The 19,444-nt window shown below is 43.5% G+C and overlaps 2 pseudogenes; both read left to right on the top strand.

The window, feature by feature from the left end:
• Nucleotides 1–5,857: 5,857 nt before the first annotated feature.
• Nucleotides 5,858–6,877, top strand: LOC119272910 (annotated as a pseudogene).
• Nucleotides 6,878–7,462: 585 nt separating this feature from the next.
• The window catches only part of LOC119272912, a 40,583-nt pseudogene continuing 28,601 nt past the window's right edge, over nt 7,463–19,444 (top strand).

Genomic DNA, 19,444 nt, shown 5'->3' on the forward strand with positions numbered 1-19,444 from the left:
TTTGCAAAAGAGGACATGGAAGATGTAGCCGAGGGCTACATTCAATAGTTAATGTCATGCTCATTACTACAACCAGAAGTAGATGACTCCTCTAAAGAAGAATACTTTACAATTCATGATCTATTGCATAATTTATTAGCCAAGGTTGCTGGAAGTGATTGCTTCATAATTGAGAATATAATGAGCCACAAAGAAGGCTAGAAGAAAGAAGTCCCTTGAGATGTCTGACATCTTTTTGTTCGGAATTATGATGCAAAATTAATTACTGAGAAGATCCTTGGATTGGAAAATTTATGTACTCCTAGCATTGATGTTGTTGAAGAGGATAAACCAGCTGAGAGGAGAGTCATTGAGAGTATATGCAAGGGGCTGCCGAGATTGCCGATACTATCCGTTGCTTTTAGCAAGAAACATCGTCAAATCAGGAAACCCAATAAGTTCTCGATCCCAAAATCTATTACTCGGTTAAAGCACCTACACTATCTTGCTTTTATGACGGACTACTCATGCTTTGTGACTTTACCAAGCGCACTAACTAAACTTCACCTAATCCAGTTGCTAGATTTTTACGGTGGTGAAATGTTGGAATTCCCCTTTGCTGACCTTGTCAACTTGAGGCACATGTTCTAATGATACAAGGTGCAGTACAGAAGTTGAATCGGGGGTACTTGAGGGCCTGTGCCCTCCCATGGGGCTTCAAGAAGTGAACAAAAGTATATTTGATATACATGTTAGTGATGTGTACTTTGCTAGTGTTTATAGCAACCCCTCAGTATTTGATATTGGTTCAATTGCTAAGAGTAGTAACTCAAAACGGGAGTTGCAAAATAAACAGAGACTAGTTAAGGGTGAGGTGATGATGTGAGTTGGAAGTGATTCCAAGGTTGATAAGATCACCATCGCACACTCCCTTTACCTTCGGGATTAGTGTTAAACCTAAAATAAATGTTATTTGGTGTTTGTGTAGAGCATAATATGATTGGATCATGTTTATTTTGATACGGTTATTCATTTAAGTTAAAGAATAATTGTTATTCTGTTTACATGAATAAAACCTTCTGGGGTCATACACCCAATGTGAATGGTTTGTTGAATCTCGATCGTAGTGATACACATATTCATAATATTGATGCCAAAAGATGCAAAGTTGATAATGATAGTGCAACATATTTGTGGCACTGCCGTTTAGGTCATATTGGCGTAAAGCGCATGAAGAAACTCCATGTTGAATGACTTTTGGAATCACTTGATGCTTGCGAACCATGCCTCATGGGCAAAATGACTAAGACTCCATTCTCCGGAACAATGGAGCAAGCAACTGACTTATTGGAAATAATACATACTGATGTATGCGATCCAATGAGTGTTGAGGCTCGCGGCGGGTATCGTTATTTTCTGACCTTCACAGATGATTTGAGCAGGTATGGGTATATCTACTTGATGAAACATAAGTCTGAAACATTTGAAAAGTTCAAAGAATTTCAGAGTGAAGTGGAAAATCATCGTAACAAGAAAATAAAGTTTCTACGATCTGATCGTGGAGACGAATATTTGAGTTACAAGTTTGGTCTTCATTTGAAACAATGTGGAATAGTTTCGCAACTCACGCCACCTGGAACACCACAGCGTAATGGTGTGTCCGAACGTCATAACCGTACTTTATTAGATATGGTGTGATCTATGATGTCTCTTACCGATTTACCACTATCATTTTGGGATTGTGCATAAGAGATAACTGCATTCACGTTAAAATAGGCACCATGTAAATCCATTGAGACGACACCGTATGAACTGTGGTATAGCAAGAAACCTAAGCTGTCTTTTCTTAATGTTTGGGGTTGAGATGCTTATGTGCAAAAGTTTCATCCTGATAAGCTCAAACCCAAATCGGAGAAGTGCGTCTTCATAGGATACCCAAAAGTAACTGTTGGGTACACCTTCTATCACAGATCCGAAGGCAAGATATTCGTTGCTAAGAATGGATCCTTTCTAGAGAAGGAGTTTCTCTCGAAAGAAGTGAGTGGGAGGGAAGTAGAACTTGATAAGGTAATTGTACCTTCTCCAAAATTGGAAAGTAGTTCATCACAGAAATCAGTTCCAGTGATGCCTACACCGATTAGTGAGGAAGTTAATGATGATGATCATGAAACTTCAGATCAAGTCACTACCGAACCTCGTAGGTCAACCAGAATATGTTCCGCACCTAAGTGGTACGGTAATCCTATTCTGGAAATCATGTTACTAGACCATGACAAACCTACGAACTATGAGGAAGTGATGATGAGCCCAGATTCTGCGAAATGGGTTGAGGCCATGAAATCTAAGATGGGATCCATTTATGAGAACAAAGTGTGGACTTTGATTGACTTGCCTGATGATTGGCGAGCCATTGAGATTAAATGGATCTTCAAGAGGAAAACAGACGCTGATAATAGTGTTACTATCTACAAAGCTAGAATTGTCGCAAAAGGTTTCCAACAAGTTCAAGGTGTTGACTATGATGAGAGTTTCTCACTCGTATCTATGCTTAAAGTCTGTTCGAATCATGTTAGCAAATTGCCAAATTTTATGAAACCTGGCAAATGGATGTCAAAACTACATTCCTTAATGGATTTCTTAAAGAAGAGTTGTATATGATGCAACCAGCAGGTTTTTTATCCTAAAGGTGCTAACAAAATGTGCAAGCTACAGCGATCCATCCATGGACTGGTGCAAAGCATCTCAGAGTTGGAATATACGCTTTGATGAGTTGATCAAAGCATATAGTTTTATACAAACTTGCGATGAAGCTTGTATTTACAAGAAAGTGAGTGGGAGCACTACAACCTTTCTGATAAGCATATGTGAATGACATATTGTTGATCGGAAATGATGAAGATTTTTTTGGAAAGCATAACAGGAGTGTATGAAAGGAGTTTTTCAAAGAAATACCTCAATGAAGCTACTTACATATTGAGCATCAAGATCTATAAAGATAGATCAAGACACTTGATAAGTTTTTTCAATAAGTACATACCTTGACAAATTTTTGAAGTAGTTCAAAATGGAACAGTCAAAGAAGGAGTTCTTGCCTGTATTGCAAGGTGTGAAATTGAGTAAGACTCAAAGCCCGACCATGTCAGAAGATAGAAAGAGAATGAAAGTCATTCCCTATGCCTCAGCCATAAGTTCTATAAAGTATGCCATGCTGTGTACCAGTTCTATTGTATACCCTACACTGAGTTTGGCAAGGGAGTACAATAGTGATCTACGAGTAGATCACTGGAAAGCGGTCAAAATTATCCGGATATGTTTCTCGATTATGGAGGTGACAAAAGGTTCGTCGTAAAGGGTTACGACGGTGCAAGTTTTGACACTGATCCAGATGACTATAAGTCTCAATCTGGATACATAATGAAAGTGGGAGCAATTAGCTAGAGTAGCTCCATGCAGAGCATTGTTGACATATAAATTTGCAAAATACATACGGATCTGAATATGGCAGACCCGTTGACTAAACTTCTCTCACAAGCAAAACATGATCACACCTTAGTACTCTTTGGGTGTTAATCACATGGCGATGTGAACTAAGATTACTGACTCTAGTAAACCCTTTGAGTGTTGCTCACATGGCGATGTGAAGTATGGGTGTTAATCACATGGTGATGTGAACTATTGGTGTTAAATCACATGGCGATGTGAACTAGATTATTGACACTAGTGCAAGTGGGAGACTGAAGGAAATATGCCCTAGAGGTAATAATAAAGTTATTATTTATTGCCTTATTTCATGATAAATGTTTATTATTCATGCTAGAATTGTATTAACCAGAAACTTAGTACATGTGTGGATACATAGACAAACAGAGTGTCACTAGTATGCCTCTACTTGACTAGCTCGTTGAATCAAAGATGGTTAAGTTTCCTAGCCATAGACATGAGTTGTCATTTGCTTAACGGGATCACATCATTAGAGAATGATGTGATTGACTTGACCCATTCCATTAGCTTAGCACTTGATCGTTTAGTATATTGCTATTGCTTTCTTCATGACTTATTCATGTTCCTATGACTATGAGATTATGCAACTCCCGGATACCGTAGGAACACTTTGTGTGCCACCAAACGTCACAACGTAACTGGGTGATTATAAAGGTGCTCTACAGGTGTCTCCGATGGTACTTGTTGAGTTGGCATAGATCGAGATTAGGATTTGTCACTCCGATTGTCAGAGAGGTATCTCTGGGCCCTCTCGGTAATGCACATCACTATAAGCCTTGCAAGCAATGTGACTAATGAGTTAGTTGCGGGATGATGCATTACGGAACGAGTAAAGAGACTTGTCGGTAATGAGATTGAACTAGGTATTGAGATACCGACAATCGAATCTCGGGCAAGTAACATACTGATGACAAAGGGAACAACATATGTTGTTATGTGGTTTGACCGATAAAGATCTTCGTAGAATATGTAGGAACCAATATGAGCATCCAGGTTCCGCTATTGGTTGTTGACCGGAGATGAGTCTCGGTCATGTCTACATAGTTCTCGAACCCATAGGGTCCGCACGCTTAACGTTCTGTGACGATTTGTATTATGAGTTATGTGATTTGATGACCGAATTTTGTTCGGAGTCCTGTATGAGATCGGGGACATGACGAGGAGTCTCAAAATGGTCGAGACGTAAAGATCGATATATTGAAAGGCTATATTCAGACATCGGAAAGGTTCTGAGTGATTCAGGTATTTTTCGAAGTACCGGAGAGTTACGAGAATTCGTATTAGGCCTTAATGGGCCATACGGGAAAGGAGAGAAATGCCTCAAGGGTGGCCGCGCCCCTTCCCCATGGACTGGTCCGAATTGGACTAGGGAAAGGGGCATCCCCTTCCATTCTTCTCCTTCTCCCTTCCCTCTTTCCTATTCCATGTGGGAGGTGGAATCCTAGTAGGACTAGGGAGTCCTAGTAGGACTCCACACTTTGGGCGCGCCCTATGAGGGCCGGCCTCCTCCTCCCTCCATCCTTTATATACGTGGCCAAGGGGCACCCCATAGACACACAAGTTGACCATTGATCTTTTAGCCATGTGCGGTGCCCCCTCCACCATAATCTACCTCGGTCATATCGTCGTAGTGCTTAGGCGAAGCCCTGCGCTGGTACCTTCATCATCACCTTCATCACATTGTCGTGCTGATGAAGCTCTCCTCGACACTCTGCTGGATCATGAGTTCGTGGGATGTCACCGAGCCGAACGTGTGCAGATTACAGAGGTGCCGTACTTTTGGTGCTAGGATCGGTCGATCGTGAAGACGTACGACTACACCAACCGCGTTCTCATAACGATTCCGCTTACGGTCTACGAGGGTACGTAGACAACACTCTCCCTCTCGTTGCTATGCATCACCATGATCTTTCATGTGCATAGGAATTTTTTTGAAATTACTACGTTCCCCAACATCCACTACCCGCAAGAACAAATTTCTGCTCATTTGGTAGCAACGACGAAAGATACTTTCGGGGAATATCGGGTCAATGTGAAGTAGTCCGTGTACAGAAGTCGTGCACTGGGAATCCTATCATGGGGAATAACTCTCCAACTCTTGATGGAAACCTTGAAGTTGAGGACGTGTTCCTCTGCCTTCTCCAACTCCTCTTGGATACGCATCATCATCATCATCATTTCAGCATCCTCATCGTCCAAATCCGATGAGATGATGAACTCATTGAATATGAATTCGTCAAGGTCTGAGTTCCCAAGTCCATCATTCCATGACGAATCCATTGGTGACCTAGAAGTAATGACCAAAATAAAATAAATAAAACGGCTCAGAAATTTCATGAAACACACAAAAGCGCGAGGTGCATACATTTCAATATTTATGCATGAGGAACCTATTAAAATACCTGATTTGGACAAGGATATATACTTTTCGATATTTATGCATTATGCACTGGGCAGTACAAGTGTTGCCGATGAAGAATTTATATGAGGTGGGAGGGTGATTGCAAAAAAATTACACCAATCACCTATTGTGGCGGTACTAGGGGCAGGACGACTTAGGACAAACCCAGATATCAAGTTTTCAAAAAATCCTGCAAACCATGGCATGTTGAATGACACAATGAATGCTCTTTGGTGGAGCTATCAACTGCTTAATCCAGACATTAGGCAATGCTTTGAATTCTGCAATATTTTGCCCCGAAGATCGAAGTTGAAAAGGGATGAGTTAGTTCGCCTATGGATAGCGCAAGGCTTTGTAAAGAGCAACTTTGCAAAAGAGGACATGGAAGATGTAGCCGAGGGCTACATTCAATAGTTAATGTCATGCTCATTACTACAACCATAAGTAGATGACTCCTCTGAAGAAGAATACTTTACAATTCATGATCTATTGCATAATTTATTAGCCAAGGTTGCTGGAAGTGATTGCTTCATAATTGAGAATACAATGAGCCACAAAGAAGGCTAGAAGAAAGAAGTCCCTTGAGATGTCTGACATCTTTTTGTTCGGAATTATGATGCAAAATTAATTACTGAGAAGATCCTTGGATTGGAAAATTTATGTACTCCTAGCATTGATGTTGTTGAAGAGGATAAACCAGCTGAGAGGAGAGTCATTGAGAGTATATGCAAGGGGCTGCCGAGATTGCCGATACTATCCGTTGCTTTTAGCAAGAAACATCGTCAAATCAGGAAACCCAATAAGTTCTCGATCCCAAAATCTATTACTCGGTTAAAGCACCTACACTATCTTGCTTTTATGACGGACTACTCATGCTTTGTGACTTTACCAAGCGCACTAACTAAACTTCACCTAATCCAGTTGCTAGATTTTTACGGTGGTGAAATGTTGGAATTCCCCTTTGCTGACCTTGTCAACTTGAGGCACATGTTCTAATGATACAAGGTGTAGTACAGAAGTTGAATCGGGGGTACTTGAGGGCCTGTGCCCTCCCATGGGGCTTCAAGAAGTTGTAATAGGTGGATACAAAGGTTCAACATACCCAGATTGGATGGTGGATAAGCAGAGTAGTGGCACGAAGAGCCTGCATAATCTTTTTCTCTCAAGATGCAGCCAACTGGGACCTAGATTTGAGGCTTTCCCTCGTCTTTATGTACTCTAGATTTATACCTGCAGCTAGGACTCCTTACCAGGCAACATGGAGCACCTCACGTTGCTCAAGGAACTGTATATTGGTAATTGCAATAATATCCTATCTCTTCCAACACTGGCCTAGTCTATTGAGGAATTGTGTCTTGATTCTTGCAACGATGAGTTCATGAAAGTCTTGTAAAACAGTCGGACGTCCAAATCGGAAAAAGCTTGAGCACATCCCCAGGAAAGTTGTTGGGTGATCCAGCAAGTAAGAATGTAATCCCTTTGCTGCCTTGTTTTCTCATTTTGTAGGTGTGAAGCAGGTGGTGTTCGCAAAGGAGGAGCGGCGTGGCATCTGGCACGTCGACAACAACGGGTCTCAGCGGCATGGAGCAACGGGGCCTCGCCGGTGGGCATGTGATGACAGACGAGCGCAAGATGGTGGCATTGTCTAGCGCCGTGGTGGCGTCGACGGCAGCTAGACCAGGCAAGGTATAGATGCAGCAGTACATCACTGAAGATGGATTGGTGGCAGGTGGCTGCGGCCGCCTCATACCCGACAGGCGTCCTGATTGAGGAATGCGCCGGACTGATGGGTGCCCCATACCCGGCAGGCATCCTGGTTGGGACCTCGGGCCTTGGATATTCGGTTTGGCTGCAAGGTATGTTTGGTATTAGGCCTAGACTATCAGCATCCCTACATCATGTGGATAGGAGTAGCAATAGATGTTGCCAGATGGTGGCTTTAGTCTGACTGTTGTATGACTTTGTAAGGTCTTGTCTGCATAATTAATAAAGTGGCTGCATGCATCGTCCAGATGCAGAGGCCGGGGGTCCTCCTCCATTTCTAAATAAAAAATTGGATGATAAGTGGGTGAAGACCAAGAACAACCAACAACTGGAGGAACTGATCTCTCTGCTCAAAGTTGGGATGAAAGGAATCAAAATCTTAGTGACGGCTCAAACAATAGTTGCAACTACAGCTCTATGTGATGATGAACCTATTAAAATACCTGATTTGGACAAGGATTTATAATTTTTGATATTTATGCATTATGAATAGGGCACTACAAGTGCTTCCGATTAAGAATTTATATTGCAGAAAAGTTACACCAATCACCTATTGCAGCAGTAGCAGGGGCGGGACGACTTGGGACAAACCCAGATATCAAGTTTTGGAAAAATATTGTAAACCATGGCATGCTGAATGACACCATTGTCGGTGTCAAAACCGACGGATCTCGGGTAGGGGGTCCCGAGCTGTGCGTCTAAGGAGGATGGTAATAGGAGGCGGGGGACACGATGTTTACCCAGGTTCGGGACCTCTTGATGGAGGTAATACCCTACGTCCTGCTTGATTGATCTTGATGATATGAGTATTACAAGAGTTGATCTACCACGAGATCGTAGAGGCTAAACCCTAGAAGCTAGCCTATGGTATGATTGTTGTTGTCCTACGGACTAAACCCTCTTGTTTATATAGACACCGGGGGGCTAGGGTTACACAGAGTCAGTTACAAGGAAGAAGATCTACATATCCGTATTGCCAAGCTTGTCTTCCACGCCAAGGAGAGTTCCATCCGGACACGGGATGAAGTATTCAATCTTGTATCTTCATAGTCCAATAGTCCGGCCAAAGGATATAGTCCGGCTGTCCGGGGACCCCCTAATCCAGGACTCCCTCAATAGCCCCTGAACCAGGCTTCAACGATGATGAGTCCGGCACGCGAATTTGTCTTCGGCATTGCAAGGCGGGTTGTTCTTCCGAATACTCCATAGAAGATTTTGAACCCAAGAATAGTGTCCAGCTCTGCAAAACAAGTTCCGCATACCACCATAGAGAGAATAATATTTTCACAAATCTAATCTGCTGACATGTTCAGCAACATGACATCATGTCATGGCCCGGTCATTATTCGAACCGTTTTTCTCAACCAGCACTACACATATCACGAGGCGGTTTTCTCCCCCGCCTCGAGTTCCAACACCCAAGGCTCAGGTCAGGTGCTTCGGACCTTCAACCATGTCCGGATCCAACCTTCAAGGTCGGTGGATGCCTTCCTCTATCACAGAGGAAGACATCAAGAAGCTAAGAGAGGCCAGGTATTTGACCGTCGAAATCTCGCACAGGCTGCCTGCTCGAGGGCAGGTCATTCCCACTCCCGAACCCGGCGAGAGCGTTGTATTCATCTCTAACTTCTTCCGAGGGCTAGGCCTTGCTCTAGATCCCTTTGTCAGAGGGCTCATGTTCTATTATGGGCTGGACTTCCATGACCTGGCCCCGGATTCCATCCTTCACATCTCGTCGTTCATTGTCGTGTGTGAGGCCTTCCTCCGCATTACCGCACACTTCGGCCTATGGCTCAAAACTTTCAATGTGAAGCCAAAGATGATTGGGGGGTGACACGCAGAGTGCGGAGGTGCCGTAATAAGCAAAGGCATTGATGTTCCATGGCCAGAGGGTTCCTTCCCAGAGGTGTCCAGTTTATGGCAACGGGAGTGGTTTTATATCACAGCTCCCCGGAGTACCAAGTGGGTAGCCGCCTGCTACCTCTTGAGCACTGCGTTGGTTTTCCCCGAAGAGGAAGGGATGACGCAGCAAAGTAGCGTAAGTATTTTCCTCAGTTTTTGAGAAACAAGGTATCAATCCAGTAGGAGGCTACGCGCAAGTCCCTCATACCTGCACAAAACAAATAAATCCTTGCAACCAACGCAAATAGGGGTTGTCAATCCCTATAGGGCCACTTACGAGAGTGAGATCTGATAGATATGATAAGATAGTATTTTTGGTATTTTATGATAAAGATGCAAAGTATAATAAAGGCAAAGTAAATAGCAAAGGAAATAACTATGTAGTAGGAGATTAATATGATAAAGATAGACCCGGGGGCCATAGGTTTCACTAGTTGGTTCTCTCAAGAGCATAAGTATTCTACGGTGGGTGAACAAATTACTGTTGAGCAATTGACAGAATTGAGCATAGTTATGAGAATATCTAGGTATGATCATGTATATAAGCATCATGTCTGAGACAAGTAGACCGACTCATGCCTGCATCTACCACTATTACTCCACTCATCGACCTCTATCCAGCATGCATCTAGAGTATTATGTTAAAAACAGAGTAACGCCTTAAGCAAGGTGACATGATGTAGAGGGATAGACTCATGCAATATGAAGAAAACCCCATCTTGTTATCCTCGATGGCAACAGTACAATACGTGCCTTGCTGCCCTTACTGTCACCGGGAAAGGACACCGCAAGATTGAACCCAAAGCTAAGCACTTCTCCCATTGCAAGAAAGATCAATCTAGTAGGCCAAACCAAACTGATAATTCGAAGAGACTTGCAAAGATAACCAATCATACATAAAATAATTCAGAGAAGATTCAAATATTATTCATAGATAGACTTGATCATAAACCCACAATTCATCGGTCTCAACAAACACACCACAAAAAGAAGATTACATCGAATTGATCTCCACAAGAGAGGGGGAGAACATTGTATTGAGATCCAAAAAGAGAGAAGAAGCCATCTAGCTACTAACTATGGACCCGTAGGTCTGAAGTAAACTACTCACACTTCATCGGAGAGGCTATGGTGTTGATGTAGAAGCCCTCCGTGATCGATGCCCCCTCCGGCGGAGCTCCCGAACAGGCCCCAAGATGGGATCTCATGGATACATAAAGTTACGGCGGTGGAATTAGGGTTTTGGATCCTATTCTGATCGTTTGGGGGTATGTGGATATATATAGGAGGAAGGAGTACGTCGGTGGAGCAACAGGGGGGCCACGAGGGCGGAGGGCGCGCCTGGTGGGGGTGGGCGGGGCCCCCTACCTCGTGGCCTCCTGTTGTAAGTGCATCTAGTGCCACCCCTAGTTGGTTTTGGAGTATTGACGACAAACCTAGTTGAGGGACTAATGTGTTCGTGAGAATTGCAGGATAACACAGGTAGAAGTCCCTCATTGATTCGGTTTTCCTACCAGAGATGACCCCTAAAAATGTATGAAGACATTGAAGTCAATGGTGGTATGTGAAGACATTCACATTGAAGACTATGACAAGAGAAGACATCGCATGAAGACTATGGAGCGCGAAGACTTAGATCTTTCGTAGTTCTTTTTCTTCTTTGTTGAGTCATAGGAACCACCGTACTGTTAAGTGGGGTCCAAGAAAACCAGTCAGAATGACTGAAGTGATGCTTAACCAAAATCCTATGTCTTCGAGTGAAGACTATGAGAGCGAATCTTGTTCAGAGTTGACAAGTCAGCTTTGCTTGTAGCCCAAGTAAAGTTGCCGTGTGTGTTTGAAATCTGACCGTTGGAACACGTGTCAGTTCCTTAGTGACCCAGGGTCATTTTGGACAAATCAGGTCGGGTTGCCTAGTGGCTATAAATAGCCCACCCCCTACAACCATAAACGATTGGCTGCTCAGAGTTCAAGTACGGCTTTTGTCGTTTGAGAGCAACCCACCTCGAAGCCTTTGAGAGAGAATTCCTTGAGAGGATAAAGCCCTAACCACCCAGAGCCAAAGAGTGTTAGGCATCACTTAAGTCTTCTTATCTGTGTGATCTGAAGACTTATTACACTTGAGGACTGTGAATCCTCCAGCCGATTAGGCGTTGCGTTCTGAGCATCCAAGAGTCATTGTGGATTGTCGGTGAACAAAGTCTGTGAAGGTTTGGAAGTCTACCTTGAAGACTTACCAGAGTGATTGGGCGAGGACTGGGTGTCCTTAGCTCAAGGCGAATAAGGTGAAGACGAGGTCTTCTGAGTTGAATCTCAGCCTCCCTAACCAGATGTACAGTTGTCACAGCAACTGGAACTGGTCCAACAAATCATTGTCTTCAACGAGTCACTGTTTTCATCCTTCCCTTCCCTTTACTTATTGTTAGCTCGTGTGAAGTCATTGTACGATAGCATCACCGTTTGACTTCACTAAGTGATTACGTGGACTGATTGGCTTCTCAACATCTTCCTACCTGATCCTTACTGCCTAGCTGCTATTTGTCATTGTGCTTTTACTTCATTGAATACATGACTATGGTTTGTCTAGTGTAGTCTACCTTCCGCTGCATGATAATAGGTTTATTTCTATCGTTTGTCTTCAAAACTTACATGTTTTGAAGACTTTCCTAAAAATCACCTATTCACCCCCCCCCTCTAGTCGATCACTAGCACTTTCAATTGGTATCAGAGCAAGGTACTCCCTTGTTCTGTGTGATTTGGTTTAACCACCTGGAGTTTTAGCTATGTCGACTGTAGGGATAATTAAAGTCTCCGCTGCGTGTCCCGCCTTCGATGGAACTGAATATCCCTACTGGAAGAATAAGATGCGCATGCATCTTGAAGCCATTGATGTCGACCTATGGTATGTCGTCAAGAACGGCGTTCCCAAGGCTGAAGAAGGTGTCACTGCCACTAATGTCAAGAAGTTCGTTCAACTGGACTCTACTGCCAAGAATATCATCTATGGTCATCTGACCAAAGGACAGTATGGCCGCGTGAGTGCTTTGGAAACATCTAAGCTCGTCTGGGAATGGCTATCCAAGGTCAACGAAGGCGTCTCAACCCAGAGAGATCATAGAATCAATGTCCTTTGCAACCTCTTCAATCGCTTCAAGAGAAATGACAATGAGAATGTCCAGCTCACGTTTGATCGACTCAATGACATCACAAATGAGCTTCAAGCCCTAGGCGCTACTGAGATCACCAAGCATGAAGTCATCAAGACACTCCTGAGATCACTTGACAGTTCGTTTGACACCCTAGCCCTGATGATTCAAGAACGTCCTGATTTCAAGACACTCGATCTGTCTGACATACTTGAGAGGCTCAACACACACGAGTTTCAGCTTTCTGAGAAAAGAGACATCTACGGTCCCAACTATGGGCGAACTCGTGCCTTGAAGGCAAAGGCTGTCTCCTCATCTAAAGAAGAATCTGACAGCAGTTCTGATGATCCTGAAGACATTGGAATGGAGCTTGCTATGCTTGTGAAGAAGTTCCAAAAATTCACCAAGAAGAAAGGCCTCAGAAAGTCTTCACGATCAAGCTCAAGGAATGATGAAGCTTCTGCTCATGACTACAAGAAGAGAACATGTCACAAGTGCAAGAAACCTGGCCACTACATCTCTGAATGTCCACAGTGGGACAATGAGAACAAGAAGAAGAAGAAGAGCAAGGAGTATGACTCTGACGACAAGAAGAAGAAGAGATACTCAAAATCGTCTTCCAAGTCTTCATCACACAAGAAGAGCTCATCTGGCAAGGCACGTGCGTTTGTTGGCAAGGAAATGGACTCTGAGGATGAGTCCGCTTCTGAGGAGGCGGAAGTGGAGTCCGAGGAGGAGTCCGATTCTGGCGTTGCAAGTCTGGCTACATCATACGTTGCCAAGTCCATCTTCAACACTGAAGAAAATGACTTCATCACCGACACCGATGCAAACGACAAGGACTACTCCGCTCCTTCCTACTGCTTCATGGCACGCGGTGCCAAGGTAAACACACGCACTACTCACTATCAAACATCTAGTGACGATGACTCTGATTGTGTTTCCAAACCCAACTACAAAACACTTGCTAAAATTGCAACTGAACAATAGAAAATCATGGAACACATTCAAAAACTATTAGACAAAAGCGATGATCTGTTAGACGCTGAAATGACTCGATCTCAGTCCTTAATTGAAGACATAAAAAATCTTCACGTTAAGTATGAGGAACTTGAAAGTCGTCATGAAACGCTCTCAATAGCTCATGAAAGGCTTTCCTATGATTATCTTCAAAGGAAGCAAGATCTTGAGAAATTGAGAGCGGCTCATGAAGATCTTCAAAAAGAAAACGAGTCACTTCGCGCCAAACAGATCAGTTCAGCTCAGGAAGGATTTGAACCACCATGTCTTAAATGCATTGAGCGTGATAACGCTACTTCTATTGTTGAATGCTCTACTGCTGCTACTGTTGCAAAATCTTCAACTGTTGATGTGGAAACTAACCCCTCTGCTGAGGACACCACTGCTATTGCTGATGAGAATGCTAGGTTGAAGACACTGCTTGAAACAGGGATGTACAAAAGTCTCAAAGGGCATCAGACACTATGCGATGTCCTAAAAAGGCAGATCCTGAACCGAAACCCTAGGAAAGAGGGTGTTGGGTTCGTAAGGAAAATGAATGCTGATGGCTCTTACTGGAAACCTGAGCAGTACCCCAAAACCACATGGGTTGCTGCAAAGGAACCTTCAGCAGATCTATCCACTCTATCTGGATTCACTTGTGCTAACCCCATTATTATTGATGAATCCTTTGATGCAAACTATAAACTGTTTAAGAATCAGAATGGTGAAGTGTTTGCCAGGTACATTGGTACTAACTGCAGGAATGGACCGCCTATGAAGAAGATCTTGAAGGAAATATGCCCTAGAGGCAATAATAAAGTTATTATTTATTTCCTTATATCATGATAAATGTTTATTATTCATGCTAGAATTGTATTAACCAGAAACATGATACATGTGTGAATACATAGACAAACTTAGTGTCACTAGTATGCCTCTACTTGACTAGCTCGTTAATCAAAGATGGTTATGTTTCCTAACCATGAACAAAGTGTTGTTATTTGATTAACGAGGTCACATCATTAGTTGAATGATCTGATTGACATGACCCATTCCATTAGCTTAGCACCCGATCGTTTAGTATGTTGCTATTGCTTTCTTCATGACATATACATGTTCCTATGACTATGAGATTATGCAACTCCCGTTTGCCGGAGGAACACTTTGGGTGCTACCAAATGTCACAACGTAACTGGGTGATTATAAAGGAGCATTACAGGTGTCTCCAAAGGTAGATGTTGGGTTGGCGTATTTCGAGATTAGGATTTGTCACTCCGATTGTCGGAGAGGTATCTCAGGGCCCTCTCGGTAATGCACATCACTTAAGCCTTGCAAGCATTGCAACTAAATGAGTTAGTTGAGGCATGATGTATTATAGAATGAGTAAAGAGACTTGCCGGTAACGAGGTTGAACTAGGTATTGGATACCGACGATCGAATCTCAGACAAGTAACATACCGATGACAAAGGGAACAACGTATGTTGTTATGCGGTCTGACCGATAAAGATCTTTGTAGAATATGTAGGAGCCAATATGGGCATCCAGGTCCCGCTATTGGTTATTGACCGGAGACATGTCTCGGTCATGTCTACATTGTTCTCGAACCCGTAGGGTCCGCACGCTTAAGGTTACGATGACAGTTATATTATGAGTTTATGCATTTTGATGTGCCGAAGGTTGTTCGGAGTCCCAGATGTGATCACGGACATGACGAGGAGTCTCGAAATGGTCGAGACATAAAGATTGATGTATTGGAAGCCTATGTTTGGATATCGGAAGTGTTCCGGGTGAAATCGGGATTTTACCGGAGTACCGGGAGGGTTACCGGAACCCCCCGGGAGCTATATGGGCCTTAGTGGGCTTTAGTGGAAAGGAGAAAGGGGCAGCCCAAGATGGCTGTGCGCCCCCCTTCCCCTAGTCCTATTAGGACTAGGAGAGGTGGCCGGCCCCCTCTCTCTCTTTCCCCCCTCAAGGAGTCCTATTCCAACTAGGATTGGGGGGGGGGGATCCTACTCCCAGAGGGAGTAGGACTCTCCTGGCGCGCCTCCTGTGGCCGGCCAGCCTCCCCCCTCTAGTCCTTTATATACTGAGGTAGAGGCACCCTAGAACACACAAGTTGATCCACGTGATCTATTCCTTAGCCGTGTGCGGTGCCCCCAGCCACCATATTCCTCGATAATACTGTAGCGGAGTTTAGGCGAAGCCCTGCTGCTGTAGTTCATCAAGATCGTCACCACGCCGTCGTGCTGACGGAACTCTTCCCCGACACTTTGCTGGATCAGAGTCCGGGGATCGTCATCGAGCTGAACGTGTGCTCGAACTCGGAGGTGTCGTAGTTTCGGTACTTGATCGGTTGGATCGTGAAGACGTACGACTACTTCCTCTACGTTGCGTCAACGCTTCCGAAGTCGGTCTGCGTGGGTACGTAGACAACACTCTCCCCTCTTGTTGCTATGCATCACATGATCTTGCGTGTGCGTAGGAAATTTTTTGAAATTACTACGAAACCCAATAGTGGCATTCGAGCCTAGGTTATTTATGTTGATGTTATATGCACGAGTAGAACACAAGTGAGTTGTGGGCGATATAAGTCATACTACCTACCAGCATGTCATACTTTGGTTCGGCGGCATTGTTGGACGAGACGACCCGGACCAACATTACGCGTACGCTTACGCGAGACCGGTTTCCCCGACGTGCTTTGCACACAGGTGGCTTGCGGGCGACTGTCTCTCCAACTTTAGTTGAACCAAGTATGGCTACGCCCGGTCCTTGCGAAGGTTAAAACGGAGTCTATTTGACAAACTATCGTTGTGGTTTTGATGCGTAGGTGTGATTGGTTCTTGCTTAAGCCCGTAGCAGCCACGTAAAACTTGCAACAACAAAGTAGAGGACGTCTAACTTGTTTTTGCAGGGCATGTTGTGATGTGATATGGTCAAGACATGATGCTGAATTTTATTGTATGAGATGATCATGTTTTGTAACCGAGTTATCGGCAACTGGCAGGAGCCTTATGGTTGTCGCTTTATTGTATGCAATGAAATCGCGATGTAATGCTTTACTTTATCACTAAGCGGTAGCGATAGTCGTAGAAGCACAAACTTGGCGAGGCAACAACGATGCTACGATGGAGATCAAGGTGTCATGCCGGTGACGATGGTGATCACAACGGTCCTTCGGAGATGGAGATCACAAGCACAAGATGATGATGGCCATATCATATCACTTATATTGATTGCATGTGATGTTTATCCCTTTTATGCATCTTATCTTGCTTTGATTGACGGTAGCATTATAAGATGATCTCTCACTAAATTATCAAGAAGTGTTCTCCTTGAGTATGCACCGTTGCGAAAGTTCTTCGTGCTGAGACACCACGTGATGATCGGGTGTGATAGGTTCTACGTTCAAATACAACGGGTGCAAAATAGTTAAACACGCGGAATACTCAGGTTATACTTGACGAGCCAAGCATATACAGATATGGCCTCGGAACACAGAGACCGAAAGGTCGAGCGTGAATCATATAGTAGATATGATCAACATAATGATGTTCACCGATGAAACTACTCCATCTCACGTGATGATCGGACATGGTTTAGTTGATTTGGATCACGTGATCACTTAGAGGATTAGAGGGATGTCTATCTAAGTGGGAGTTCTTAAGTAATATGATTAATTGAACTTAAATTTATCATGAACTTAGTACCTGATAGTATCTTGCTTGTTTATGTTGATTGTAGATAGATGGCTCGTGCTGTTGTTCCGTTGAATTTTAATGCGTTCCTTGAGAAAGCAAAGTTGAAAGATGATGGTAGCAATTACACGGACTGGGTCCGTAACTTGAGGATTATCCTCATTGCTGCACAGAAGAATTACGTCCTGGAAGCACCGCTGGGTGCCAGGCCTGCTGCAGGAGCAACGCCGGATGTTATGAACGTCTGGCAGAGCAAAGCTGATGACTACTCGATAGTTCAGTGTGCCATGCTTTACGGCTTAGAATCGGGACTTCAACGACGTTTTGAACATCATGGAGCATATGAGATGTTCCAGAAGTTGAAGTTGATATTTCAAGCAAATGCCCGGATTGAGAGATATGAAGTCTCCAATAAGTTCTATAGCTGCAAGATGGAGGAGAACAGTTATGTTAGTGAGCATATACTCAAAATGTCTGGGTATAACAATCACTTGATTCAATTGGGAGTTAATCTTCCAGATGATTGCGTCATTGACAGAATTCTCCAATCACTGCCACCAAGCTACAAGAGCTTCGTGATGAACTATAATATGCAAGGGATGAACAAGACTATTCCCGAGCTCTTCGCGATGCTGAAAGCTGCGGAGGTAGAAATCAAGAAGGAGCATCAAGTGTTGATGGTCAACAAGACCACTAGTTTCAAGAAAAAGGGCAAAGGAAAGAAGAAGGGGAACTTCAAGAAGAACGGCAAGCCAGTTGCTACTCAAGAGAAGAAACCCAAGTCTGGACCTAAGCCTGAAACTGAGTGCTTCTACTGCAAGCAGACTGGTCACTGGAAGCGGAACTGCCCCAAGTATTTGGCGGATAAGAAGGATGGCAAGGTGAACAAAGGTATATGTGATATACATTTTATTGATGTGTACCTTACTAATGCTCGCAGTAGCACCCCGGTATTTGATACTGGTTCTGTTGCTAATATTTGCAACTCGAAACAGGGGCTATGGATTAAGCGAAGATTGGCTAAGGACGAGGTGACGATGCGCGTGGGAAACGGTTCCAAAGTCGATGTGATCGCGGTCAGCACGCTGCCTCTACATCTACCTTCGGGATTAATATTAGACCTAAATAATTGTTATTTGGTGCCAGCGTTGAGCATGAGCATTATATCTGGATCTTGTTTAATTCCAGACGGTTATTCATTTAAATCAGAGAATAATGGTTGTTCTATTTATATGAGTAATATCTTTTATGGTCATGCACCCTTGAAGAGTGGTCTATTCTTATTGAATCTCGATAGTAGTAATACACATATTCATAATGTTGAAGCCAAAAGATGCAGAGTTGATAATGATAGTGCAACTTATTTGTGGCACTGCCATTTAGGTCATATCGGTGTAAAGCGCATGAAGAAACTCCATACTGATGGACTTTTGGAACCACTTGATTATGAATCACTTGGTACTTGCGAACCATGCCTCATGGGCAAGATGACCAAAACACCGTTCTCCGGTACTATGGAGAGAGCAACAGATTTGTTGGAAATCATACATACAGATGTATGTGGTCCGATGAATATCGAGGCTCGTGGCGGATATCGTTATTTTCTCACCTTCACAGATGATTTAAGCAGATATGGGTATATCTACTTAATGAAACATAAGTCTGAAACATTTGAAAAGTTCAAGGAATTTCAGAGTGAAGTTGAAAATCATCGTAACAAGAAAATAAAGTTTCTACGATCTGATCGTGGAGGAGAATATATGAGTTACGAGTTTGGTGTACATTTGAAAAATTGTGGAATAGTTTCGCAACTCACGCCACCCGGAACACCTCAGCGTAATGGTCTGTCTGAACGTCGTAATCGTACTTTACTGGATATGGTGCGATCTATGATGTCTCTTACTGATTTACCGCTATCGTTTTGGGGATACGCTCTAGAGACGGCCGCATTCACGTTAAATAGGGCACCATCAAAATCCGTTGAGACGAACTGTGGTTTGGCAATAAACCAAAGTTGTCGTTTCTAAAAGTTTGGGGCTGCGATGCTTAT

This window comes from Triticum dicoccoides, chromosome 3A (genome assembly GCF_002162155.2).
Source record: "Triticum dicoccoides isolate Atlit2015 ecotype Zavitan chromosome 3A, WEW_v2.0, whole genome shotgun sequence".
In the NCBI taxonomy this organism is placed as follows: domain Eukaryota; kingdom Viridiplantae; phylum Streptophyta; class Magnoliopsida; order Poales; family Poaceae; genus Triticum; species Triticum dicoccoides.